A 27,786-nucleotide genomic window follows, 5' to 3' on the forward strand; every position below is an offset into this window, starting at 1 on the left:
GATGCTGTGGTAGCCATGCTGGTTCTGTATGCCTTCAATTTTGAATAAATCCCCAACAGTGTCACCAGCAAAGCATCCCCACACCATCACACCTCCTCCTCCATGCTTCACGGTGGGAACCAGCCATGTAGAGTGCATCCGTTCACCTTTTCTGCGTCGCACAAAGACACAGTGGTTGGATCCAAAGATCTCAAATTTGGACTCATCAGACCAAAGCACAGATTTCCACTGGTCTAATGTCCATTCCTTGTGTTCTTTAGCCCAAACAAGTCTCTTCTGCTTGTTGCCTGTCCTTAGCAGTGGTTTCCTAGCAGCTATTTTACCATGAAGGCTGCTGCACAAAGTCTCCTCTTAACAGTTGTTCTAGAGATGTGTCTGCTGCTAGAACTCTGTGTGGCATTGACCTGGTCTCTAATCTGAGCTGCTGTTAACCTGCGATTTCTGAGGCTGGTGACAAGGGTAAACTTATCCTCTGCAGCAGAGGTGACTCTTGGTCTTCCTTTCCTGGGCTGGTCCTCATGTGTGCCAGTTTCTTTGTAGCGTTTCATGGTTTTTGCCACTGCACTTGGGGACACTTTCAAAGTTTTCCCAATTTTTCGGACTGACTAACCTTCATTTCTTAAAGTAATGATGGCTACTCGTTTTTCTTTACTTAGCTGCTATTTTCTTGCCATAATACAAATTCTGACAGTCTATTCAGTAGGACTATCAGCTGTGTATCCACCAGACTTCTGCACAACACAACTGATGGTCCCAACCCCATTTATAAGGCAAGAAATCCCACTTATTCAACCTCACAGGGCACACCTGTGAAGTGAAAACCATTTCCGGTGACTACCTCCTGAAGCTCATCAAGAGAATGCCAAGAGTGTGCAAAGCAGTAATCAAAGCAAAAGGTGGCTACTCTGAAGAACCTAGAATATAAGCCATATTTTCAGTTGTTTCACACTTTTTTGTTAAGTATTTCATTCCACATGTGTTAATTCATAGTTTTGATGCCTTCAATGTGAATCTACAATTTTTAGAGTCATAAAAATAAAGAAAACTCTTTGAATGAGAAGGTGTGTCCAAACTTTTGGTCTTTTGGATTTTCCGCCTGTCACTTCTTTTCCGCAGGTGCCTGCGGTTTTTGCCATAGATAATGGTAAAAATCCGCGGGGACCAACTTGTGTAAAATCTGAGGTAAATCCGCACAAAATCCGCGGTAAAACCACATGCGAATTTCGTTGCGTTTTTTTACCGCGGGTGCGGGATCCTTTAAGAGGGTCCATTTTTTTTTCTTAAGAAATAGTTATTTTCTAGTGTGCACATGGCCTTAGGCCGGGGTCACACGACAGTAGATTCTCCCATGTAAAAGAATCGGATCAATTATGGTACTGACACTAGGATCAATCTTTGCTCCGAGTATCAGCGTAGTGCGGTCCGATTCTCTTGCAGGAGAGGAGACGATGGAGAACAACATTTCTCCATCTTCTCCATTCTGTGAGTCTGCGGAAATCAGGTGTTATCAGAGTGCATTTTTTTTGTTTTTTTTAAGCCCTTCTTGCCATTGATTTCACACATAAAAACCGCATGGCACAAAAAAGCACCAAAAATGCATTTTATTTTTATGCTTTTTTTTTTGCGACAAGGTGCAAAAACTTTCTGCACCAAAAAACTCAGCATATGCACATAGCCTATTCCTTAAAAACACTGTTTTTTGACACGACAAGTTCCCTTTAAATGGTCTTTGACATATGAACTAGTTTCGTCCAATAGGTGGCGCTAGAGAGACGGCTTTCTTATGATCATCTGTTTTGATGGGAGATGAGCGTCTGCTGGAGACTTCTGGCTGCAGAAAGTGCACACTCAGCTCAACCCAGCGCACATGGGGAGTGGGGAAATCCGGCTGAGTCTGTATGGGGGTTCGGTGTGAAGAGCTGTCAATCAAGGGACTGTTCCGCTCACTGGAGAACATAGACTGAAAAGGGGCCCGGTGCAAGAATAGCAAATGGGGCTCTTTGTAGTCCAATAGCGCATCATATTGCCCAATCCCATCTGCTTTAGAGGTGGAAGTGGCCCCTTAATTCTTGGGCCCTGGCTGCACCAATGATATGTCCGCCCCTGGCTCCGCTATAAGACCTATATTTTTTTTCACGTCGAGTTCTATCCTTGCTTTTCTTGGATAGGGCACATATCTCCTATGGCCTACACGGTTGTCCATATGTTTTTTGGAGTGGGGGTGTGATGGTGGAATGTGGTTTACTGTGTAGGGTCGTATTTTACACTTGGTTCATTGTCCATTATTTGTATTGCTTGTGTGTACATTGTATTGTCTGTAGGTAATTACCCCCTGAGGTGTTCCTGTCCCTAAGGGGTACTTCTCACATAGCGAGATCGCTGCTGAGTCACGGTTTTTGTGATGCACCAGTGACCTCATCAGCGATCTCGCTGTGTGTGACACGGAGCAGCGATCTGGCCCCTGCTGTGAGATCGCTGCTCGTTACACACAGTGCTGGTTCATTTTTTGGACGTTGCTCTCCCGCTGTGAAGCACACATCGCTGTGTGTGACAGCGAGAGAGCAACGATCTGAATGTGCAGGAAGCAGGGAGCCGGCTTCTGGCAGCCTGCGGTGAGCTGTAACTAAGGTAAATATCGGGTAACCAAGGGAAGCCCTTTCTTGGTTACGCGATATTTACCTTGGTTACTAGCGTCCGCCGCTCTCAGGCTGCCAGTGGCGGCTCCCTGCTCCCTGCACACATAGCTGGAGTACAGATCGGGTAAATAAGCGAAGCGGTTTGCTTATTAACCCGATGTGTACTCTGGCTAAGAGTGCAGGGAGCCAGCGCTAAGCGGTGTGCGCTGGTAACAAAGGTAAATATCGGGTAACCAAGCGCTTGTTACCCGATATTTACCTTAGTTACCAAGTGCAGTATCGCTTCCACGTGTCGCTGCTGGCTGGGGGCTGGTCACTGGTGAGATCTGCCTGATTGACAGCTCACCAGCGACCATGTAGCGACACACCAGCGATCCTGACCAAGTCATATCGCTGGTGGGATCGCTGGAGCATCGCTAAAGTGTGACGGTACCCTTACTGGCTAACCAGACCTTAGGTCTGCTCTTGTCACATGATGGGCCCTATCTGATGTTCCACAGGAAACTATCACTTTCCCTGCACTCTAGCCACTCCCACTATGGGCTAGTCACAACATTTAACTATGTCTGACCCTACATCAGCATAACAAATACAACACGTCTACATAGCACAATTCACATTACATGACAATAACACAATTAAGGGGAACGCAACAACAAGCCCACCTCCTTACACAAATGAGATAACAGAAACAATAACAATGATGGTAAAATTGGACGCACAGATTAAATATGGATGAACATTATATCAAGTTTACTGATGAAAAACGCTTTATTATTCTCATAGGTGAAAAAAAAAACAACAACTGAATAAACCGTATGGCCACCTGAAGACGATAATGCCACAGGTACAAAGGCCATGATATACATCATCTAATATATAAAGGTGTGTGTGTGTGTGTATGTGTGTATGTCCGGGATTGGCATCTGCACCTTCGCAGCTACAGCCCACTCACACGTCTGGACCCCGAGAGCGTCATAGGCTATGTTTTGAGGGGACATATTAATCCCACGCTTTACAGTTATTCACCAAAAAACCTGCCTCCATTAAAGCGAATGGAGCTGGGAGCCACAGTGCAGCCATAACTTCAGAAGAATGCGCAGCCACGCCCTTATCTGGAATGTTGGCGTGTCACAATGCAGCCAGGGAAAGAGGCAGACACAGACAGGGAAAGAGGCAGACACAGACAGGGTAAGAAACAGACATAGACAGGGTAAGAGACAGACACAAAGAGACAGACACAGACAAAGAGACAGACTGACAGGGAAAGAGACTGACAGGGTAAGAGACTGACAGGGAAAGAGACTGACAAAGAAAGAGACAGACAGGGAAAGAGACAGACAGGGAAAGAGACAGACAGGGAAAGAGACAGACAGGTTAAGAGACAGATACAGACAAAGAGACAGACACATGGAAACAGACAGGGAAAGAGAGGGAAAGAGACAACAGGTTAAGAGACAGAGAAAGACAGGTAAAGAGACAGACACAGGGAAAGAGAAAGATGGAAAGAGACAGACAGGGAAATAGAGGGAAAGCGACAGAGAGGGAAATAGAGGGAAAGAGACAGAGAGGGAAAGAGACAAACAGGGAAAGTGACAGAGATAGATAGACAGAGAGGGAAAGAGATAGAGACAGGGAAAGAAATTGAGACAGACGGAGAAAGAGACAGAGACAGTCAGAGACGCAGATAGGGAAAGAGACAGGCAGACAGGGAAGGAGGAGACAGCCAGAGAGACAGACAAAGATAGATGGGAAAGACACAGACCTTGATAGAGACAGACGGGGAAAGAGACAGCGAAATAGAGACAGATAAGGAAAGAGACAGGCAGACAGGGAAAGAGACAGACGGGGAAAGAGACAGACCTGGAAAGAGACAGATGGAGCACATTACTTGGCCAATTTAGTTAAATCTGTGTGGAATATCTGTGGTGTTGAAATATATGTTGTGAAATGCTTCTATTAGCTTAGTTTTTGCCTTTTAATAATTATATTTCTATTTGTTTTGTGGTTTTTGTGTGAAGAATACATTTTTGTTAATACATTCTATTTTGTTAACAGCAGTTATTAACCCGGGCGAAGCCAGGTAGTACAGCTAGTAGTTGATAAATCCAAAAACAGACATAGAGATCCATATTTTATGAATGCATATCTACCAAACCAAATATATTAAACCCACATTAGACCTGCATTTTAAATCCAAAAATGAATTACAACTTTATTAACATGATACAAAAAAAGTCATAAATTTATCACATGATTAGAGATGGGTATCAAAAAACACAGTTAAAAATTAACACCTTAAAAACACAGAAAAAATCCTGTAGCAGTGTGGTTAATAAACTATTACATAAGGGTGGTCAGAAAGAGAATAATGCAATCAATTGGATATACCAAAAATAATACTACAAAATGACAATCTGGCAGTCTTAAAGTCGAACTTAATCACCCATAATAGGGTTTCAGTTTTAAAGTGACAGAGCCTTAAAGGTACATGATATACAGGAGCATCACTGCAGCCATCACTGCATGGCTACTTTACTATACCTAGACACCACTCCTAAGGAAACAAACCAGTAGTGTGTTCAAAAAAATTTTTTTACTGATCAGAATTTTTGATTTTCTGATAGATGGTACATGTGTTTGTCCAAATAATCAATTGACGTTTCGGCCTTTGGGCCTTCGTCATATTGGACTATTATCACACATAGAAGTATCAATTGATATGTATGCTGTATTGAGGGTAACGGGGGTATTATTCATCAGGAAGACCCCTGATCCTGAAAAGGGGAATACGCTATATGTTTCTCCTCAGGGAATGCAGACTTTTATTCTATATTGCTGTGATCAATTCAGCAGAGCCTTATCCTCATTTATTAGACACCACTTCTATGCCTATAGCTGCCGTCGTTCTCAAGATGATGGCGGTGGACAGGATATGGGTGGACACACTGTATACTCGATGCTGCAGTGGAGCCTCTGACTCCACAGATATATTATCTAGGTACATAGAAATACACTGCTATATATAATATATAGCTAGTACCCACAGGGCAAGGGGTTAAGTCGCTCGTCGCTTCGTGGCTCCGAGGTGTACACAAAAGGGGGGATGGATGATGGGAGGAGGAAGGAAGGTTGAGGATGAGGTTGAGAGGATGTTGGGAGTTGTCTCGTGACCCCACCTACGGTATGCGGCCAGGGATTAGCTGCCGCTGCGGTCGCTGTCCTCTGGGGCGGGTGATTTTGCAGCCTGGATGTTTCAACTCCCCGCAGGTGAAGTTAGGCCCCAGGGAGGATGATGGAGGTAGTAGGCATTGGCGCCGAAGTGCGGGGCAGCGGCGCTGGCAATGAAGGGGTAGTCGCGGTTCCAGGTCTTTATTCACTGTTCATGGGTTGCCCGGGAGGTGCCGGTCTCTGCCGTGACGGACCTCAGCCAATCCCGGCTAGGTTAGAGGTAGCCTCCGGTGCTTGAAAGTGTCCTTTCCTAAGGGATGCCCCGTCAGAAGTGAGGAACCCGGGCTGAGCTTCCTGCTCCAAGCCTCAGGCCCCGTGAAGAGAAGAGAGAAGAGAGTGGAGTCGTGTCGCCAGAACTATAGTCCCGACTTGACTGGAGATTGTGTAAGAGTTGCTCCTACTTCTACCCCAAGAGGTGCCCGCCCCCCAGGTGTTTGTCCTAGTGACCGGGAAAGTCCTATCTTTCGTGATGGCCACCCCCCTATCTATCCTAGGCATTCCCAAGTGAGAAGGCACCTATACTGTATATAATGTGGAATACCAGTGATTAACTCCCTCCCTACTAGAGATGAATACTGCACCTTAAGTGAGGTGCAGTACCCTGTGGCGACTGAAGCCTCAAGGGCGCCACATTTCTCTATGTCGCTGTATTATAAAGGGAGAATAAAATAAAAATATATTTTTCTTCTGATAAAATTACTAAAAAAAATAAAAAAATTAAAAGTATTTAATTTTTAGTGCACTTTTTAAAAAAAAAAAAAATAAATAAACATCACAACGGCAAATAACATGGACATATTTGGTGTCCCTGTAATCGTAACGACCCGCACAACACAGCAATCAGAATATTCATAGAGATCAGTATATGGCGTAAAAACATGGAGTGATTGATTATTTTTCTTTATTAAACCCATAAAAAATGTAACGCCGGAGGTCACAACTCAATACGAGTCTATGGGAGCCTCGTTCTGGCTCTCATAGACTCTTATTGAGAGATTATGGGGTAACATGTGACTTCTGATCATTCAGAAGTTAGAGTCATAAGATGGCGCCGTGGGACCGAAGCAATGCTGAAAAAGGATGATAAACCCCAGAGGATTAGTATAAGATGGGGGCAGGGGAGTGAGATTTAAAGCGCCATTCTAGAGCTAAAAAAAAAAGAGAAAAGTGCTGGCATTGTGCATTGATAGATGGATAGTGTCAGTATTTGTAATAATATGTACTTTTCTTTTGGTTGCCTAGGAGACCGACCACCGCTGCTGTCTAGCTTTTATGCATTGGGCTGAGGCTGGATGGGATTGGGTGTGCTCCGGCTTCAAAACATTGCTTAACAACAGAAAAGAATAGGTCATGAACAGATTAACGTATAGTTCAGCAGTTTTAGGCCCCCTTCACACGCACGTGAAAAACACGTGCGTGACTTACGTTCCGTTTTTCGGGTCCGTGTTCCGTTTTTTTTGGGCGTTTCTCCGGTACGTGTGACATCCGTGTGATGGCGTATTCTCGTCGTGTGTGCGTGTGGAATATCCGTGTGTGCGTGAGATTCGTACGTGTAATGTCCGTGTGTTGTCCGTGTGAAATTATCCGTGTGTGATGCACAATGTCGTTGATACATACCCGCTGACAGCAGACACAGACAGAGTCGCGCGATGAGAATGAACTCGGGTGAACTTCACCCGACTTCATTGTCATACCGCGGCTCTGTCTGGGTGTCGGGTCCTGATTAGCGGTCACCCGTGAAGGCCTCACCGGTGACCGCTAATCCCCAGAGTGACTGAAATGAGCAGCGTGATTAGCGCTGCTGTCACTCAGGCTACCCACGGCCAGCTGGAATCCTCCATCTGAGACCGCAACTCACCTGTGACTTCATCGCTGATCGCGCAGCTCACTTCAGTCACTCGGGCGACTTACTGTCACTGTTGGAGGATCCAGCGGTGGCCGTGAGTTACCTGAGTGACATCATCGCTGATCGCGCTACTCACCTCAGTTGCTGCGTGGAGCTGACAGGAGCGGCGGTGTTCTACTGCAGCACTTGTCAGCTTCATGTAGCTGAGCTGAGAGCGTCGCGGGACCTCAGTGGATTACACCGGACATGGATGGGTTTTTTGGGCTTATTAAAGTGGTGAACGAGGGTGTTTGTTATTGATTATTATTTCAAATACAGGATTTTTTGACTGTGTGTGTTTATTTATTTTAAATTACAGGTTAATCATGGAAGGTATCTTGGGGAGACGCCTGCCATGATTAATCAAGGACTTAGTGACAGTTATGGGTTGCTGCCATTAACTCCTTATTACCCCGATTGCCACCGCATCATGGCAATTTTGGATGAGTCGGGTAGAGTCCCGGAACTGTCGCATCTAATGGATGCGGCAATTCTGGGCAGCTGCTGGCTGATATTGTTAGGCTGGGGGGCTCCCCATAACGTGGCGCTCCCATCCTGAGAATACCAACCTTCAGCCGTGTGGCTTTACCCTGGCTGGTTTCCAAATTGGGGGGACCGCACTTCATTTTTTTTTTTAATTATTTATTTATTTTTCTTACTGCTCGATGTAGACACGCCCACCGGCGGCTGTGATTGGTTGCAGTGAGACAGCTGTCACTCAGCGTGGGGGCGTGTCTAACTGCAACCAATCATAGGCGCCGGTGGGTGGGGAAAGCAGTGAATACCAGATTGAATAATGAGCGGCCGGCTTTTTCAAAATAGTAAATGCCGCCGCAGCTTTTTTAACAGCTGTGCAGCGCCGCGCCGGTGATCGGGGAACGGTGAGTATGAGAGAGGGGGGAGACTGACCGACAGACTGAGAGAGGGACAGACAGAGAGATAGACCGACCGACGGACTGAGCGAGAGACCGACCGACGGACTGAGGGAGATTGACTGACATACACAGAACAAAAAGATTGACCGACATTGCTTCAAAAAAGCACAAAATGGACACGGACCATAAGGAGATAAGGAGATGCATCCGTGTCGCGTACGTGTGCTCACGGACCCGTTGAGTTTAATGGGTGCGTGTGTGCGTGTTCCGTGAGGAAAATGGACATGCATCCATTTTTTACGGACAAACATATCACGAACACGGACACACGCACCGTATGGAATAACGGATGTGTAACTCCATACATTGACATTGGAGTACGTGTCCGTGTCTCCGGTACGTGCAGGAACGGACCTAACACGTACTGGAAACACGTGCGTGTGAAGGGGGACTTAGGCTATAGGACAGATCCAGGTGTATGTTGCGTATAATAACCAATCAGATTTCAGCTTTCATTTTCCAGCTGAAGTTATAGAATGTAAGGCGCCCTGTGATTGGTTGCTATGGGCACTTTTGCTGCTGTCAGCTCCTCTTCTGACACGCCCACGTGACGCTTCCCGCTCCGTGACGTCACTCTACAGGCCTTCGCATGAATGGATAACTCGTGGGGGCGGGGTCCGTTGACGTAGCGATGACGCCAGTGTTGACGGAGGGTTCCCGGAAGTGGAGTGCGTTCGGCGGAGCGACCGCTGTTGTTGTGGCGGTGGTGAGAAACGCCAGGCGCGTCCCCGGCTCGGCTTCCGTACTGCGCAGCAGCCCACAGAGGCGCAGGTAAGCTGCGGGGCGGCCACACCGGGCTGGGGTGGAGCCAGTGTCAGGGCGACGTGCAGTGGGGTGTGTGCCCGGTGTGAGCGCTCCGCGACCGCCGAGTCCCAGGCCTCAGGTGACAGCAGGGGAAAAGGCCCGGCATGCACTGTGCTCACTGCAGCTTCGGCACTGCAGGAGAGCTGAGACTACAACTCCCAGCATGCCCTTTCGTCTGCACCCAGCCGGGGCTTTCTGGGGTCTGTAGTTTTTGAACAGCTGGAAAGCCACAGGTTGCAGGACAGAGCCCTATATCTTCAGTGGTGTCCACCAGTCTCTGTACACCCCGCGGTAACTGCTGCAGCGAAACCAAACCTCTGTCTTAATTTGTTAGGATTAAAAGTTAAATTTTTTTAATCTTTAGTTTAGGGTACCTCTCGTTGCCCCTTGGGCAATTTGTGTAACTGCTGCAGCCAATCACAGGCTGCCCTGGTTACCTGCTTACAGGGTCGTTCACTGCCCTGGTCACCCTTCACTATGGTCGTCCGCTGCCCTGGTCATCCTTTACTATGGTCGTCCGCTGCCCTGGTCATCCTTTACTATGGTCGTCCGCTGCCCTGGTCATCCTTTACTATGGTCGTCCGCTGCCCTGGTCATCCTTTACTATGGTCGTCCGCTGCCCTGGTCATCCTTTACTATGGTCGTCCGCTGCCCTGGTCATCCTTTACTATGGTCGTCCGCTGCCCTGGTCATCCTTTACTATGGTCGTCCGCTGCCCTGGTCATCCTTTACTATGGTCGTCCGCTGCCCTGGTCATCCTTTACTATGGTCGTCCGCTGCCCTGGTCATCCTTTACTATGGTCGTCCGCTGCCCTGGTCATCCTTTACTATGGTCGTCCGCTGCCCTGGTCATCCTTTACTATGGTCGTCCGCTGCCCTGGTCATCCTTTACTATGGTCGTCCGCTGCCCTGGTCATCCTTTACTATGGTCGTCCGCTGCCCTGGTCATCCTTTACTATGGTCGTCCGCTGCCCTGGTCATCCTTTACTATGGTCGTCCGCTGCCCTGGTCATCCTTTACTATGGTCGTCCGCTGCCCTGGTCATCCTTTACTATGGTCGTCCGCTGCCCTGGTCAGCCTTTACTATGGTCGTCCGCTGCCCTGGTCAGCCTTTACTATGGTCGTCCGCTGCCCTGGTCAGCCTTTACTATGGTCGTCCGCTGCCCTGGTCAGCCTTTACTATGGTCGTCCGCTGCCCTGGTCAGCCTTTACTATGGTCGTCCGCTGCCCTGGTCAGCCTTTACTATGGTCGTCCGCTGACCTGGTCAGCCTTTACTATGGTCGTCCGCTGCCCTGGTCATCCTTTACTATGGTCGTCCGCTGCCCTGGTCGTCCGCTGCCCTGGTCAGCCTTTACTATGGTCGTCCGCTGCCCTGGTCAGCCTTTACTATGGTCGTCCGCTGACCTGGTCAGCCTTTACTATGGTCGTCCGCTGCCCTGGTCATCCTTTACTATGGTCGTCCGCTGCCCTGGTCATCCTTTACTATGGTCGTCCGCTGCCCTGGTCATCCTTTACTATGGTCGTCCGCTGCCCTGGTCATCCTTTACTATGGTCGTCCGCTGCCCTGGTCATCCTTTACTATGGTCGTCCGCTGCCCTGGTCATCCTTTACTATGGTCGTCCGCTGCCCTGGTCATCCTTTACTATGGTCGTCCGCTTCCCTGGTCATCCTTTACTATGGTCGTCCGCTGCCCTGGTCATCCTTTACTATGGTCGTCCGCTGCCCTGGTCATCCTTTACTATGGTCGTCCGCTGCCCTGGTCATCCTTTACTATGGTCGTCCGCTGCCCTGGTCATCCTTTACTATGGTCGTCCGCTGCCCTGGTCGTCCGCTGCCCTGGTCATCCTTTACTATGGTCGTCCGCTGCCCTGGTCATCCTTTACTATGGTCGTCCGCTGCCCTGGTCAGCCTTTACTATGGTCGTCCGCTGCCCTGGTCAGCCTTTACTATGGTCGTCCGCTGCCCTGGTCAGCCTTTACTATGGTCGTCCGCTGCCCTGGTCAGCCTTCACTATGGTCGTCCGCTGACCTGGTCAGCCTTCACTATGGTCGTCCGCTGACCTGGTCAGCCTTCACTATGGTCGTCCGCTGACCTGGTCAGCCTTCACTATGGTCGTCCGCTGACCTGGTCAGCCTTCACTATGGGCGTCCGCTGACCTGGTCAGCCTTCACTATGGGCGTCCGCTGACCTGGTCAGCCTTCACTATGGGCGTCCGCTGACCTGGTCAGCCTTCACTATGGGCGTCCGCTGACCTGGTCAGCCTTCACTATGGTTGGCTGCAGGGCAGTGGACGATCACAGGCTGCCCTGGTCACCTGACCCCATGGTCACCTGCTTTCCTGGTTGTCTGCTGCCCTGGTCACCTGCCGCCATCATCACCCACTCCTCTGGTCACCCTTCACCATGGTCACCTGCTTTTATGGTTGTCCGCTGCCCTGGTCACCTGCCGCCATGGTCACCCACTGTCCTGGTCATTCTTCACCATGGTCACCCATCGCCATGGTCGCTGGCTGCCCTGGTCACCCTTCACCATGGTCAGCCACTGCCCTGGTCGCCCGCTACCCTGTCCACCATTGTCACCTTTCGTACTGATCACCTGCTGCCATCACCGCAGGGTATTCATAGGCATCCCTCTCCACTACTGCTGCCTCATCTAACAGCTGGGGGTTGAGAGAGAGACCCTACAACTTTCTATGGTCTTTCCGGAAAGTGGACCCCAAAAGCTCTAAACTTCATGAATTGCCAATTACATCGTGTTCTCTCCCTCCTCAATGTTGTGATTTTTCCCTGCTGCCGCTCGGGTCTCTTCTGCTGCCGCTCGGGTCTCTTCTGCTGCCGCTCGGGTCTCTTCTGCTGCCGCTCGGGTCTCTTCTGCTGCCGCTCGGGTCTCTTCTGCTGCCGCTCGGGTCTCTTCTGCTGCCGCTGTGTCACATGAACCATGCACTTCACCTCTGTAGCCGATCATTGAGCTTAGCGTCTCACAGTTGTTGTCGGCAATGCCATCTACGTCCATGATGTACTTAACTGTCAAAGTGAGGTTGTACAGAGCAAACTCGAAGGCTAAACTGAAGCTCCAGTCACTGGTTAAAGGGAATCTGTCACCAGGTTTGTACCACCTAATCTGAGAACAGCATAACGTAGGGGCAGAGATCCTGATTCCAGCTATGTCACTTACTGGGCTCTTAATGTAGTTTTCATTAATTCACTGTTTAATCAGCAGGAGATTATCATTAAAGGACTACTTGGCGTGCTGCTAGGTTGTCGAGTAAGGAAGCAGCTCAGTAAGTGACACGTCGTTGGAATCAGGGTCTCTGTCTCTACATTATACTGCTCTAATTTGTGGGAGCAAAAACCTGGTGACAAATTCCCTTTAAATGCACGAACAATCTGACAGCGACATTGAACTGGTGCAATATGTCAACGGAAAAAGAAAAACTAAAATTGTCGGAAACAGATTTTTTTTTTTTTTTTTGTAGCTGCCGATGGTTTTACAACTATAATCAGAGGTTGTGCTCTCCTCCCCTTGTGATCTGCAGCAGCTCTAGAAGCCATGTTTTCTTTGATTGGAAGTCTGTAAGACCGCTGCAGGCTGTGATTGGCCGCAGTGGTCAGAATAAGATCTGATCGCACATTCTTGTAGTTACTTGACCATGTGTGAATACATCTTTGGATATCTTCACTCTTGTAAATTTACATTTTGATGCAGATTCCACCCTCTTCTACAGCAGAAGAGTTCAACTTTTGCAATGACGGTTTCATTCTCATCCATTTTGCTGTAGATTTAGATGTAGATTTTCTGTCTGGAAATTTCTTCAGGGTGTAGGTTTTTTTATGTTTTTTTCTTATGTTTTAAAGCTTGTCAGTTCGGTCTTGCGGACATTCGAGGGTTCTCAGTGGGAGAACACAGCGAAAATCCGCTGCATTAATAACCCTGATCGTGGGCACGGACGCTGCAATCTCCCACCCAGAACATTAGCGTCTCCGCAAGAGAAAAGATGCTTCCGGGAAGCCTGATTGTGGGCATGTACCTTTTACTATCTAGTGAATAGTTTATCAATTCTTAGGCTATGTGCCTACAGGATAATGTACCCACGGGTTTTGCCGCGGAAAACCTGCAGATTTATCTGGATTTTCTAGATAAATCCGCAGGTTCTAGCAAGCGCAGACACTCCCCATGTTATCCTATGGGATTTGGGGAGTGCTGCATCAATAATAATAATAAATAATAATAATATTTATTCATTTATATAGCGCTATTAATTCTACAGAGCTTTACATACATTGGAAATACTGTCCCCATTGGGGCTCACAATCTAAATTCCCTATCTGTATGTCTTTGGAGTGTGTGAGGAAACCGGAGACCCCGGAGGAAACCCACGCAAACACGGGGAGAACATACAAACTCCTTGCAGATGTTGTCCTTGGTGGGATTTGAACCCAGGACCCCAGCGCTGCAAGACTGCAGTGCTCACCACTGAGCCACCGTGCCGCCTCAATGCTTTGGTATGTGCGGCTGCGGAACATGCTGCGGATTTCCCGCAGCTGCACGTAACTGCATGTCAATTCATGCGGAAATATCTGCGGAATTCCCGCTCCTCCATTATGAAGATACAGGGCGGGAATTCTGCACAAAATCGGCACTGTTTCCGCAGGTTTACCGCAGCAATGGATAGCTGCGGAATCCGGGGAGCAGCTGCGGTAAAACTGCGGACAGACCTGCTGCAAAATCCGCGGGTACATTGTCCCGTGGGCACATAGCCTTAGGCCCATTTCACACATCCGGCACACTCAAGTATAGTGTAATACAGTACAATGGCATCGCGGCAAGCTCCGGTCACATGCTCCGGTCACATGACAGTATGTGACCGGAGGTTGCCGCGATTCCATTGTACTGTATTACACTGTACTGGAGTGTGCCGGATCTGGCAATATGCCGGATGTGTGAAACGGGCCTTAAAGGGACTCTGACAATATGTCTGTGCAAACCAAGCACATGCGCTCAGTGCACCATGGGGGCTAATCATTTATATGCACCTTCCCACCTGCTTATTTTCCCTCTATCTCTGGCTCTATGAAGCCTGAGCTTGTCAATCAAAGGAGGAGGGTAGACTGAAAACATGCAGGTGGAAAGGTGTATATAAATGATTAGCCCCACCATGATACACTGAGCACCTATACGTCTTTAGAACATTCATTCTGCGCTGACCGGTTCCCTTTTAACACTAGAAGTCCCAGAGAGAGGTCATTTAACATTTCTACTATTGGAACCCTATGGAGCTCGAAATTCCTGGAACTTCTAGTGTTGAAGGGGTTGTCTGGTCTAAATCCACAAGTCTGCAGTCACTTTGTGTCAGCCTATGTGCATCTTCCCATTGCACACACTGTATGCTGTAAGGATTCTCCGGTGTCAGAGCCGGGAATGGCGGTCACATGACCACAAGTATGAGATATACATACTCCACCTGCATTGTGCGAGGCTGCACCCATCTAGTCGGATTCTGGCTGGGAATATGTGTATCTCATACTTGTGGTCACGTGACCGCCTTTCCCTGCTCTGACAGCAGAGAATCCTTACAGCACGCAATGTGCGCAATGGGAGGATGAACAAATCTGCAGTCACGGAGCTACATAGTGACTGCAGACTTGTGGGTTTAGACCGGACAACCCCTTTAAATCTTAATATTACAACCTGTGCATGACACTTGGGCGTTGAACAGTTGCCTCCTGACTGTACCAGCCCCAGGGTGCAGTGGTGTCTTTTTGTACCCGATTGAGCAGAACAATTGCCTGCAGCACACCACAGTTGGTTCTAGACTACTCTTTTCCCATCAGAGGCTAAAAGAGTTCCTATACTGTGTCACGCTGTGGTGGTTTACGTGGCACATAATCTCTATTTATAAACCAAGCATAATGTGAATGGATCCTGATCGTGGCTTCTCATAGATGTAGGTGGAGTATGTCTCGCACCCTTTAGTTGCTGTGTAGGGTGTTGCAGTCATCACTTTAACCATATTCGTTATTATTGGCCACGAGAGGCAACATATAAATCATATACTAAGTTACCATTTGCATTGCAGTTGATAGGCCAATTTTCGGTAAACCAGTATTCCCAGGAACGCGTGCGACTCTCAATCGGCCAGTACACATGCCCCCTTAAAGGGAACCTGTCAGGTGCAATATCCACCCAGAACCATGAGCATATTCCTATTCCCTGCCTAACTGTCCCTGTATCTAGTAGCATAGATAAAGAGATCTTTTATCGTATGCTAATGAGCACGGGGACTAGTCACAAGGGCGCTGATTTTCTTCCTAGTCGGCCCCATTAGCATGTTAGTATGCTCCTGTGGGTGTGCTAACATACTAATGAATACGCAGCGTCACAGGATGATCTCGCTCACCTATCCGCTGCCATCGTCGGCTGACGCTGGATTTCGGCTCAGTGCACATGACCCCGGAGTTTGGGTCATGCGCACTATGAAGCCGGGTGTACGTGTCCTGGCTTCAAACTGAAGTAGTGCGCATGCCCGAAAGTCCGGGATCATGCGCACTGATCCGAAATCCAGCGCCGGACCTGATGGTGGCGGAGAGGTGAGGGAGATAATCCTCTGATGCTGTGTATTCATTAGCATGATTGCACACCTACAGGGGTGTACTAATGGGGCTGACTGGCAATGGAAGCAACGCCCTTGGGAATAGTCCCTGGCTTCATTAGCATATGATAAAAGATCTTTAGAAATACTTTTTCTATAGATCTCTTTATCTGTTACTAGATGCAGGGATTAGCAATATGCACCCAGAACTGCTCATGGTTATGGGTGCATATTGGACCTGACAGGTTCCCTTTAAGGCTATGTTCACATTTCCGTTGTTTTGCTTCCGTCAACTTGAGGAATTACGGTATCCTGTAAAATATTTTGCAGGAATCCATTTTTTCCCCATAAACTTCTGTTAGCGACGGATTGCGAAGGATGGCCCTGCGTTTCTTCCGCGGCGTGACGGATCAGCCGTTTACGGACTGACCGTCAGGCAGGAGCAACGCTGCATGTAACTTTTTTGGAGCGTCAAAAAAACCTGACTCCGCAGGATTCCGTCTCCATCCGTCACAACCTATAATGTATGTCTATGGTGCTGGATTCCGTCATGCTCTACTGAGCATGCCCAGCATGTCTGGCACTTCTATTGGACAGTCCCAAACACAAACGGATCATGACGGATCTGTCAAAAAAAGGGATGGACAGCGGATGTAAGGCTAGTTTCACACTTGCGTTGAACGGAATTCGTTGCATTGCGTTGTGTGACGGATGCAACGGATGTGTTGCATATAGTGGCACAACGGATGCTGCAAAACAACGGAATCCGTTTTGATTTTTTTTTATACAGTTTTACCGGCGGCAGACTATTGTGAACGATCTGCTGATCGCTCGGCTGCCGAGATTGAGGGCGGGGTGGGTGGAGCCGAGCGGGGCCATGGCGCTGAGGACGTGTGTGTGTGTGTGTGTGTGTGTGTGTGTGTGTGTGTGTGTGTGTGTGTGTGTGTGTGTGTGTGTGTGTGTGTGTGTGTGTGTGTGTGTGTGTGTGTGTGTGTGTATACACATGTGGAGTGGAGTGGAGTGGTGTGCGGGAGGGGGCGGAGCCAAGCAGGGAAGTGTCGGGCTCCCTGCACACGTAGCAAGGGTAAATGTTTGGTAACTAGGCAAAGCACTTTGCTTGGTTACCCGATATTTACCTTAGTTACGGGTGCAGGGAGCCAGAGAGAGCATGCGCAGTGAAATCCTAAGGATTCTGCTGCTCAAAAAAACGTTACATGCTGCGTTCCTTCCGCCCGGCGGAAGCAACGGCGCGTCGCCCAGCGGAAGCAACGCAGGTCCTTTTGGCACAATCCGTCATCCATACAAGTCTATGGGAAACAGCGGAATCCGTTAACGGATTCCGCTGTATTCCAAAAGGGCGGATTGTGACGGAAGGAAAAAAACGCAAATGTGAAAGTACCCTAACGGACGCGACGGATCAGTTTGTTTTTTTTTCCAGGATTCCTGTGAATAACACATCCGTTGCGTCAGTTGACATCTCAAAAATGATGGATCCGTCGTTACATCGCAATGACGGACCTGCTGGAAGCAAAACAGAAGTGTGAACATAGCCTAAGGCATTTATTTTCCGGTGAATTATTCCATTGCATACACTGTCATCCTGGGTGTAAACCTTCAGATTGTCATCCGCTAATGAGAACTGTTTTCGGAATCTGCCCATTCGATCGTCACTTGTCGGCATCGCAGCCTCTCAGGCTTTTTATCATTCTTACCTCCAGCCTGGCATTTTTCCTAATAAGTAGAGTGGACGCACCATGTCCCCACCGTTCACAATGAAGCAGACAAATGTTAAATATTTGATATTAAGTCATTCACCGCAGCAAGGGAAACCATCAGCATTTCCTTGTATAAAGGTCAGCCGGTGTGCAGACATAACCTGAGGTGAGGCGGTGCGGACCCCGGCCGGTGACTCAGCCGCTATATATACTATAACGCTTACTCACATGTTTTTGCACCACGCCTATGCCGCCTTTTGTTTGGGCTCCTTGTAGGTGAAGTTAAAGGTCGCATCATCTTTTCCGTCACCGTTACTTTTTTTTTTTTTTTTTTTTATATTGTGCACGCAGCTGAAAAGTCTTTCATAGTGACATTGCTGTCAAATCCACACATCCATTAATGCTCTACTCCTGTGTCCATGGCAACCGGAACTTTTACGATGATTGATTACATACTCTACAATAAAAGCGTTAATCCGGCGGCAACAGGTAAGACCTTGTTTGTCCAAATCTGCTTCCGCGGATGTAGTACATGATGATCTACCACCGATGTCACGGAAGGTGCACTGGGGCGTAGCTAGTGGGGGCGTGCCAATACTTATGGATAGCAGCAACAAGTGCAAGAACCGATAGAGAACAAATAGGTGCTGAGAATTGTCAGCCTAGTCTATAGGCATGATAGATAGATGTAGACTGTATACCGCAAAATAATACTATTTTGAAAAGCATTCACAGCTGATGTTAGTGACATTTGTGAAAAGAAAACACATATATATATATCTATATCCCAGGTGTACGAAAATATTTATCCTCCAGTTATTGCATTGCAAAATATACTTCACTACTTTGTTTCCTTATCACCCAAGCATCATGCTGTTTCAAACAGCAGTTCATGCTCCCTTTATAAGCTGCTTTCAACTGCTGCTGGCAATAACCAATACTGTAGATTCAAAGAATCCAGGACACATACACACAGGCTATGTGATATAACAAAATACTTACACTCCAGGTATTGCAAAATATACTTCACTACTATATGCTTCCTTATCTCCCAAACAGCCGCTCATGTTCCTTGTAGAAGTTGCTTTCAACTGCTGCTGACAATAACCTATACCTTAAATTCAAAGAATCCGGGACACTCCTTAAATTAAGCTAGGTGATGTAACGAAATATTTATCCTCCAGTTATTACAAAATATAATTCACTACTTTGTTTGTTTCCTTATCTGCCAACCACCATGCTGTTTGAGTTTGAAACAGCAGTTCAGGCACCTTTTAGAAGCTGCTTTTATATGCTGCTGGCAATAACTTATACTCTAGATTCAAAGAATCTGGGACACACACACACACACACACACACACACACACACACACACACACACACACACACACACACGTACACACACGTCAGGTGATGTAACAAAATATATTCTCCAGGTATTGCAAAATTATATTTCAATGCTTCCATATCTCCAAAAAACCATGCTGCTTCAAACAGCAATTCATGTTCCTTCTAGAAGCTGCTTTTAGCTGCTGTTGGCAATAACCTATACTCTAGATTCAAAGAGTCTGCGACTGTGAGTTCCCCCTGTCTCAGTACTGGGTTGGGGAACAGGGAGCCTCAAACAGAAATTCCCATCCAGCTTTCTGAATATAGTGTAGGAATCTACCTGAGCAGCAGTTGAAAGCAGCTTCTAAAGGAACGTGAACTGGTCATTGAAACAGCACTGTGGTATGGTGTTTTTTTAGAAAGAAGGAAGCAAAATAAGGTAATGAAGCACATTACAAAACTTGATAACCTTGTGATGGCTGCAGGATAGATGAATAAATTAACCTACTCTATGGCTACGCAGCCTAAAAAAAAATGGCACCAGCATATTGCCTTTCATACACCACCTGGATAGTTTTGGCAAAGTTTAGGACTGCTTTGTCTGTTTGTTTTGTCTAATAACTAGACAGTATTGGACTATTGGGTCTCAGCACCCCCTGCAGATTATATATATATATATATCTCTATCTCTATCTCTATTATATTTTTTTCTTTTGGGGGGGGGGCCTAACGTGTAATGCTGCATGTTTCTTGCGGTGACGCTGCTATAAAACGAACTGGGAAATTTTTTACGTTTTACGCTTTAATTTTTCTCGTTTAGTCATAACGTTTTTTCTTTTTTTACTTTTACGTTGACCTAACCCTATGAAGGTTTTGGGGTTTTTTTGTGGGTCAAGTTTGTAGTTTTGAATGACACCATTTATTGTACCATGCAATATACTGGGAAATGGGCATAAAATATAAAATGCTCAAGTTGCCATTTTTTTTTTTTGAAACCTTGAACTTTTTTTTTTTTTTTTTTTTTTTATGGCTGTGTGTGAGGATTTGTACTTTAGGCTGAAGTTTGTATTACTTTTTTTTTTTTTTTTTTTTTAGTTGAGGGGCTTGTTGGCTACCAAAATATGTCATTTAAATACCACTGTCCTAGATTAACAGCTGCATTAAAGTGGTTTAGTAGCAGCGATCGGAGCAAGCTCTGGTCGCTGCAGTTGCAAGTAGATGCTGGCTGTTCACACACTGCCTCATATGAAGTAGGCTCAGCTTTTTTCATACATTGTTTAGCGACCTAGAATGGAAATGGACATTATAGACTTTTAACCAGAGCGCCATGGACACTTACCGGAAATGTAGACTGATCCCTAGACCCACTGTCTAGAAAACCGGCAAAACCATGTGCACAGAAGATGAGATCTGTGGGGTTTGGGCACTGAGAAGGACTCAGATGTGAGTTTCTTGTCATTTTTTTCATTATGTATCTGACCAGTGTCTAAGAGGAGCACAACACTCGGCCAAAATAACTTCGGTTCTCAAGCAAAAGTAGACTGGAATGCAAAAAAGTCAGCCGACGTCCGCAGCCGAGGATCTTTTGGAATTTTTCCAGGAGAGAAATCTCTCTGGATTTTTGGCCTCGTGATTACAGGGGAATGCGTCCGCGGTCCTGACCTTTATTATGTCTGAGCTATTTACAGTATAGGTGATATAGTTACTCCCTTAGTTCAAAGCATAAGAATAGGCATTGAGTACGGTTGCACCGCTGTACAGTCGTGTGGGCTGTTACGTGGCCTCGGGTATAAAGCGGGTTCTGTACTGACAGATGATTAGTCGTAGAGACCATATTACATCATCTACCGAAGCCGGCAGCACTGATCAGGACTCATCCCGACCCCATAATAATGGAAGTGAATATTCCCAATACACAGGCCGTTACATTGCCCCCTCTGATTCTGCAGGATTTTCCGCATGTGTCCGAAACGTTCATGTAGAAAGCACTAGGTTTAAAGGGATTGTAAGAAAGTAGCCAGTTGCAATTAAGATGACTATTAAAGGGAATCTGTCACCAGGTTTTTGCCACCTAATGTGAGAGCAGCATAACGTAGGTGCAGAGACCCTGATTCCAGTGATGTGTCACTTACTGGGCTGCTTAGTGTAGTTTTGATAAAATCCACTGTTTAATCAACAGAAGATTATCATTACAGGACCAGGTAGTTCAGCATATTCATGAGCTCTGTATAATCCCGCCCCCAGCATTGATTGAAAGCCTTCTATGTACACTGAATATGGTCAGAAGGCAGCCAATCAGTGGTGTGGGCGGAGTTATAGAGCTCAACTTTCACATAATTGCTAGATCTGCAGCAGAGAAAACATTGATTTTTATCAAATTGACAGGAAACAGCTCAGTAAGTGACACATCGCTGGAATCAGGGTCTCTGTCTCTACATTATGCTACTCTCAAATGGGGGAACAAAAATCTGGTGACCGAATCCCTTTAACTACCAATCATATCCCAAAGCCGGTGGATATAAATGCGGCCAATTAGTGGACTACGTGGCAATGCTAACATGTGACCACTGAGGTCTGCAATTGGCTACCATGGTCATGTGACTGGCAAGGACCACTGCAGTGGCAGGGGATGTAATGGTGGTTGTTAATAACTTCCTACAGCCCGTTGTTCCATTTGCGGCTGCTAGCCATCTGTGGACATGGGAGTTTACTCAAGAAGTGAGACTTGAGTCTGTTGGGGGGAGGCTCCTGCTGCAGTTATGGTAGTAATTTTACACCTTCACATGGGATACTAAGGAGAATGAAGACAGATTTCTTTAAATATTTCTCCGTTTTAATTAGGGCAGAATACAATGAAAGGAAGAGGGGAGATCGCAAGAAAATTTGCTGCGATTGTGGTTTTTTTTTTATGCATTTATTTTCAGTGTTTGTTCTTTTAAGGCCTCGCTGTAGTCTGGCACCTACATACACTTGAGCCCCTTTGGCATCCTTTTTGGCTGTCTGGTCTAGGATAGTATTTATCTTGGGGCCGCAAGGGGAGGGTGGGGGCAGTCACTCCATAGAAAAATGGGGCCATTTTGAGAAATCTGAAGGACTGTTTTTCTGATTCTTGGGAGTTTGCCCCCCTCGCTCCAGCACCGTTGCTTTGGTCACTGTTTTGGCTTTAGCGGTGACATTGCCCATCGCTCCTGCAACCAGTCAACTGAGCTCAGCGGCGTGTGCCATGTACACTAACAGAGCTGCTGAGCTCAGCGATTGGCTGCCATGGTGATATGCAGTGCCAACCCAACATCACCGCTGCAGCCAATCACTGAGCTCTGCTGGTGTACATGGCACAAGCCGTTGAGCTCAGTGATTGGCTTCAGGGGTGATGTGCACTGTCAACCAAACATTACCGCTGCAGTCAATCGTTCAGATCAGCAGCTCTGCTGGTGTGCATGGTACGAGCTGCTGAGCTCAGTGACTGGCTGCAGCGGTGATGTGCACTGTCGACCCCTCATCACCGTTGCAGCAAATTATTGAGCTCACCAGCTTTGCTTGTGTATTTGGTACAAGCCGCTGAGCTGAGTGATTGGCTGCAGTGGTGATGTGTACCGTTGACCCAAAATCGCCACTGCAGCTACTCGTTGAGCTCAGCATTTCTGCTGGTGTACATGGCACAAGCCACTTTGCTCAGTGATTGGCTGCAGCAGTGATGTGCACTGTTGACCCAAAATAACCACTGTAGCCAATTGTTGAGCACAGCAGCTCTGCTAGTGTACATGGCACAAGCAGCTGAGCTGAGTGATTGGCTGCAGTGGTGATGTGTACTGTTGACCCAAAATCACCACTGCAGCCAATCGTTGAGCTCAGCAGCTCTGCTAGTGTACATGGCACAAGCCGCTTTGCTCAGTGATTGGCTGCAGCGGTGATGTACACTGTTCACCTAACGTCACCAGATCAGTGACAGAAAGCCAGCACTGGACCCGGGGAGGGTGAGCACCTGGCCTGTTTATTTTACCAGTATAAGTGTTTAGGTGGTCACTTTTCTTTCAAGATAAAAAACCCCTTTAAGACTGTAAGGAACACTGTGAGACTTCTCTGCAGAATTATGAATGCAGCTCTTGAGTCCATAAGAGTCTGTTCACAACATGACTTCTCATACACCTATCCTATGGCACAAAACTTTGTTTTCCCAGCCCATGGAATGTATTGTTAAACGTGCTCAGATTGGTAAGAAATAATGAAATGACGCTCTCCCTCATCGATACCCTGCCGGTCCCATTATGCCGATCCGTTCTTCTGGGGTCTGTTCTCGGCACAATATTAGAAATAAGCGCTCAGTTGATCACAGCCGTAGGGACCCGTAGCCGCCGTCACCCATATCTAGAGATCAGCACCAGAACGGGGGTGGCGGGGAATAGTTGGGGCGACCGTTGCTTCTCTCATTATTTTCTCCCATCCACAGTAGAGAGCCCCTTTAACCCTTCCGTCTTTGGTTCCGTTTATTGCTATGAATGTTTTCTTCTGTTTATCTGGCCGGTTTTGCCCCTGAAATCTTTTCGCATTATATCATCTGTCTTGCCACATAACGTCTTCCTAATATTCCAGTGTTTTCCCTTCTTTGCCTCTTTACTGTTGCAAGCTTGTAATTATTGGCCCAGTCCAGCAATGAGTCAGCTGAGAAGTATGTCACAGTGTTTCCTCCGGAGCTGTCAGAACTCAGAAATGCTCGGCCCCTCTTATTTTAATGATTTCCCCATTTACCAGTATTTTGAGGGGTTATTTTGCTCATATTGGCCAATCTGGAAACTGATATATAAATCTGAACAGATTAAAGGACATTTCCTCTAGTAATTAGAAGTCTTTGGCGCCTCCTCTTCAGTCAGTGGATGAAACTAGAGAAAAGGGTCCACAGCCCCCATCACACATAAGTGCTGCCGCTCTTGTCTGTTGGTGGTTGCAGGTATTGCAACTTAGTTTGGAAGCGGGTGCACTTAGTTGTTTGGAAGCGGATGGGCACTTAGTTGTTTGGAAGCGGATGGGCACTTAGTTGTTTGGAAGCGGGTGCGCTTAGTTGTTTGGAAGCGGGTGCGCTTAGTTGTTTGGAAGCGGGTGCGCTTAGTTGTTTGGAAGCGGGTGCGCTTAGTTGTTTGGAAGCGGGTGCGCTTAGTTGTTTGGAAGCGGGTGCGCTTAGTTGTTTGGAAGCGGGTGCGCTTAGTTGTTTGGAAGCGGGTGCGCTTAGTTGTTTGGAAGCGGGTGCGCTTAGTTGTTTGGAAGCGGGTGCGCTTAGTTGTTTGGAAGCGGGTGCGCTTAGTTGTTTGGAAGCGGATGGGCGCTTAGTTGTTTGGAAGCGGGGGCGCTTAGTTGTTTGGAAGCGGATGGGCGCTTAGTTGTTTGGAAGCGGATGGGCGCTTAGTTGTTTGGAAGCGGATGGGCGCTTAGTTGTTTGGAAGCGGATGGGCGCTTAGTTGTTTGGAAGCGGATGGGCGCTTAGTTGTTTGGAAGCGGATGGGCGCTTAGTTGTTTGGAAGCGGATGGGCGCTTAGTTGTTTGGAAGCGGATGGGCGCTTAGTTGTTTGGAAGCGGATGGGCGCTTAGTTGTTTGGAAGCGGATGGGCGCTTAGTTGTTTGGAAGCGGATGGGCGCTTAGTTGTTTGGAAGCGGATGGGCGCTTAGTTGTTTGGAAGCGGGTGGGCTTAGTTGTTTGGAAGCGGGTGGGCTTAGTTGTTTGGAAGCGGGTGGGCTTAGTTGTTTGGAAGCGGGTGGGCTTAGTTGTTTCGAAGCGGGTGCGCTTAGTGGTTTGGAAGCGGATGAGCAACAACACTGCCAATAGACAAGACCCTGTAACTCTCAGCTTTTTTTTCTTCTCTCTACATTGAAGCTTTGAAGGCTTCTATGGCCGCCAATTTTAAATCTGCGGTGCTGTCATCCAGATTTTTGCTTTGGTGTACAACATCCAATGGAACATGGCACCTCGGACACTCACAGCTGCCTCCAGAACAGGACCACTATCTCACGTGGATGTTACTGCGCATGTGCAGCGCTCTCCATTCACTTCTATTGGTACTCTGATATTGTCCAATCTCCCATAGAAATAAACGGAGAGAGCTGCGCATGTTCGTCCAGTTTCATGTAAAGTGCAAAACAGGCTGAACATGGAACCCATCTTGAGAGCAGAAGCCTGTTTTGCATTACTGTGGACGCGCATGCGCAGCTCTTTGTTTTGTTTGTATATGTGGGAGATAAAGAAAATAGCAGAGTTGCAATAGTAGTGAACGGAGTGCACTGCACATGTGCGTCCACCTCTTCATTCACAGTAATGCGCAGTCACATCCCGTTCTCAAGATGGTTTCCATCTTGAGGCTGTTTTGCATCGCTGTGCATGAAACTGTAGATGCGCATGCGCAGCTTTCTCTGTATAGTTTTTTGGGATATCTGAAAATAGCAACGTACCAATAGAATAGCTGCGGAATATGTTGGCGCTATAGAAATAAAGATTATTATTATATGATTATTATTATTAGAAGTGAACAGAGAGCTCTGCACATGCGCAGTCACATACCATTGTTCCATCTTGAGGCTGTTTTGCATGGTTGTGCATGACACTGTGGTCTGGTCGCGCATGCGCAACCCTCTGTTTATTTCTATGGGCGATCCCAAAATAGCTGAACGGTCATATAAGTGAATGGGGAGAACATATACACTGCCTCCTCTGTATTCACAACAAGTTGGGGCTCCTTTCCCTAGCCATGGCTCCTATTATTAGCATAGAAGCCATATATAATATATATATTACACACAGCATATATAATATATAGATATGTCCTGTATGTTAAAAAATACCAAAACATACAGGAAAATACTCTATATTAAAAAAAGTAAGTAGTCCAACTATGATACCAGGTATACAGATACAACATAGCTGTGAAAATGGCATCTCCGCTCCCCGAAGGCTCACATAAAACTGCCCTAAAGATGACTCCAATGATGAATGTCTAAAGCAAATGGTCAAATACATTGTGAGCAATAGAATATCTCTCATAATCAAAAGATGAAGCAAAGCAGATCGTTTCATAGCCTCTACGCGTTTCACCATTATGGATGTTTTATCAGGGGATCAGCATATGCGGAGAATTCAGAGATTCATCAGCGTGGTGGTGTGCAGAGCATGTGTCATGGCTCCTACGTTTAGGACCCCTCCCTATCACACCTTTTATTGCGCATACCATCCATGGGTCATAAATATCTAAAAATGGGAAGAACCCTTTAAAAAAAAAAACCCTGTTTACAAACACGGAGTCAGCGTGCAGAAGCATGACCAGCAGATTTGCTGCCCGTGTAAACGTCCCCCAGCTAGACTCGCCAGGAATGTGCTACCTCCCCCTATAAAAAAAAAAATTAAAAATCCGCCAAACCTCTGGGGCTGGATCTGAACCCGCAGGATTTTACCACATTCCCCCTTTTTAATTTTCTCTGACCAAAATGCGTCGTCACTCCAACTTTTTATTTGTTTTGTTTGTTTTTTTTTCTGTTTCCACAACATTCTTCCCAGCGATTAGATACATTTGTTTGTGTTCTATTTTGTAAATATAGAGAATAAAATAAGCTCCATGAAGCTTCCCCTGTGCAGCACACAGATATAAATGCTGATCCCTGAGGGGGCAGAGGAACTTCCTCACCCACCACTATAGTGCTCAGCCACAGGCACGTGGGAGCCGGGGGAGCGTCGTCTGTGGGAATGAGAGCTCTGCACAGCCTGTAAACAGCCCATGAGTCAGGGCATCGCTATGTCACACAGCGAGGAGGGCCTCCCTCAGCGTGGCTGCACTCCTGCCATGCCTGTACTGGGAGCAGCTGCCCGCCGCTCTACCAGGTGAGCAGGCACAAGCCGGGAGGGCTGCATTGTACACCACCCTCTGGAATATTACTTGTGAGAAGAAAGAAAACATTGGGACGTCACTGGTAGGCCTGGCACACACATGGGATTTGTTATGCTCAGAGATGTACACTGGTTTGGGATAATAATGTTCTGGTCTCTTAGAAGAACAAGACCAGGGGTGGGCAGATCACTGGTGCAACCTGTGGCCACACAGGGGCCCAAGAGGCCAGGGGCTATGTACACCTGCAAAGAGGGTGCGATCGTGTAATATGAGGAACTATCGGGCTTCAAAGGGTCCATGTAGTGATTGTGCACAGTTGCATCTTCTGTGTGTCCGCCAGTGAACTACAACCTTAAAGGGATACTGTTAGTGAGTGTTATGTATGGTTCCCTTTGCTGTGTAAGTTTATCTGCTCTTTTGTATTATTTTTTTCTTTGGCTTTCTGATTTGTTTTTGTTATGTATATTGTGTATTTATGTGTGAGGATCTGTATGTGTGTATATATGTATGGATACACTGTTTATAATGTGTGTATGTATGCGTGCGTATGTATGGATATATATAATGTGTGTATGTATGTGTATATATATATATATATATATATATATATAATAATATATATATATATATATATATATATATATATATATATATATATATATAAAATGTGTGTGTGTGAGTATGGAGATAGATATATATATATATATATATATATATATATATATATATATATATATATATATCTATCTATCTGTGTGTACGTATGGATGTATATATAGTGTGTGTACGTATGGATGTG

General features: G+C 46.8%; 1 protein-coding gene across 1 annotated transcript in view; it reads left to right on the top strand.

Moving 5' to 3' along the window:
• The first annotated feature begins 9,360 nt into the window (after positions 1-9,360).
• The window catches only part of MAFK (MAF bZIP transcription factor K), a 25,922-nt gene continuing 7,496 nt past the window's right edge, over positions 9,361-27,786 (top strand). Inside the window, 1 exon segment of the mRNA XM_075319201.1 lies at positions 9,361-9,458. The gene's annotated coding sequence lies outside the window, so the exon portion shown is untranslated.

This window comes from Anomaloglossus baeobatrachus, chromosome 7 (assembly GCF_048569485.1).
Source record: "Anomaloglossus baeobatrachus isolate aAnoBae1 chromosome 7, aAnoBae1.hap1, whole genome shotgun sequence".
Lineage (NCBI taxonomy): Eukaryota > Metazoa > Chordata > Amphibia > Anura > Aromobatidae > Anomaloglossus > Anomaloglossus baeobatrachus.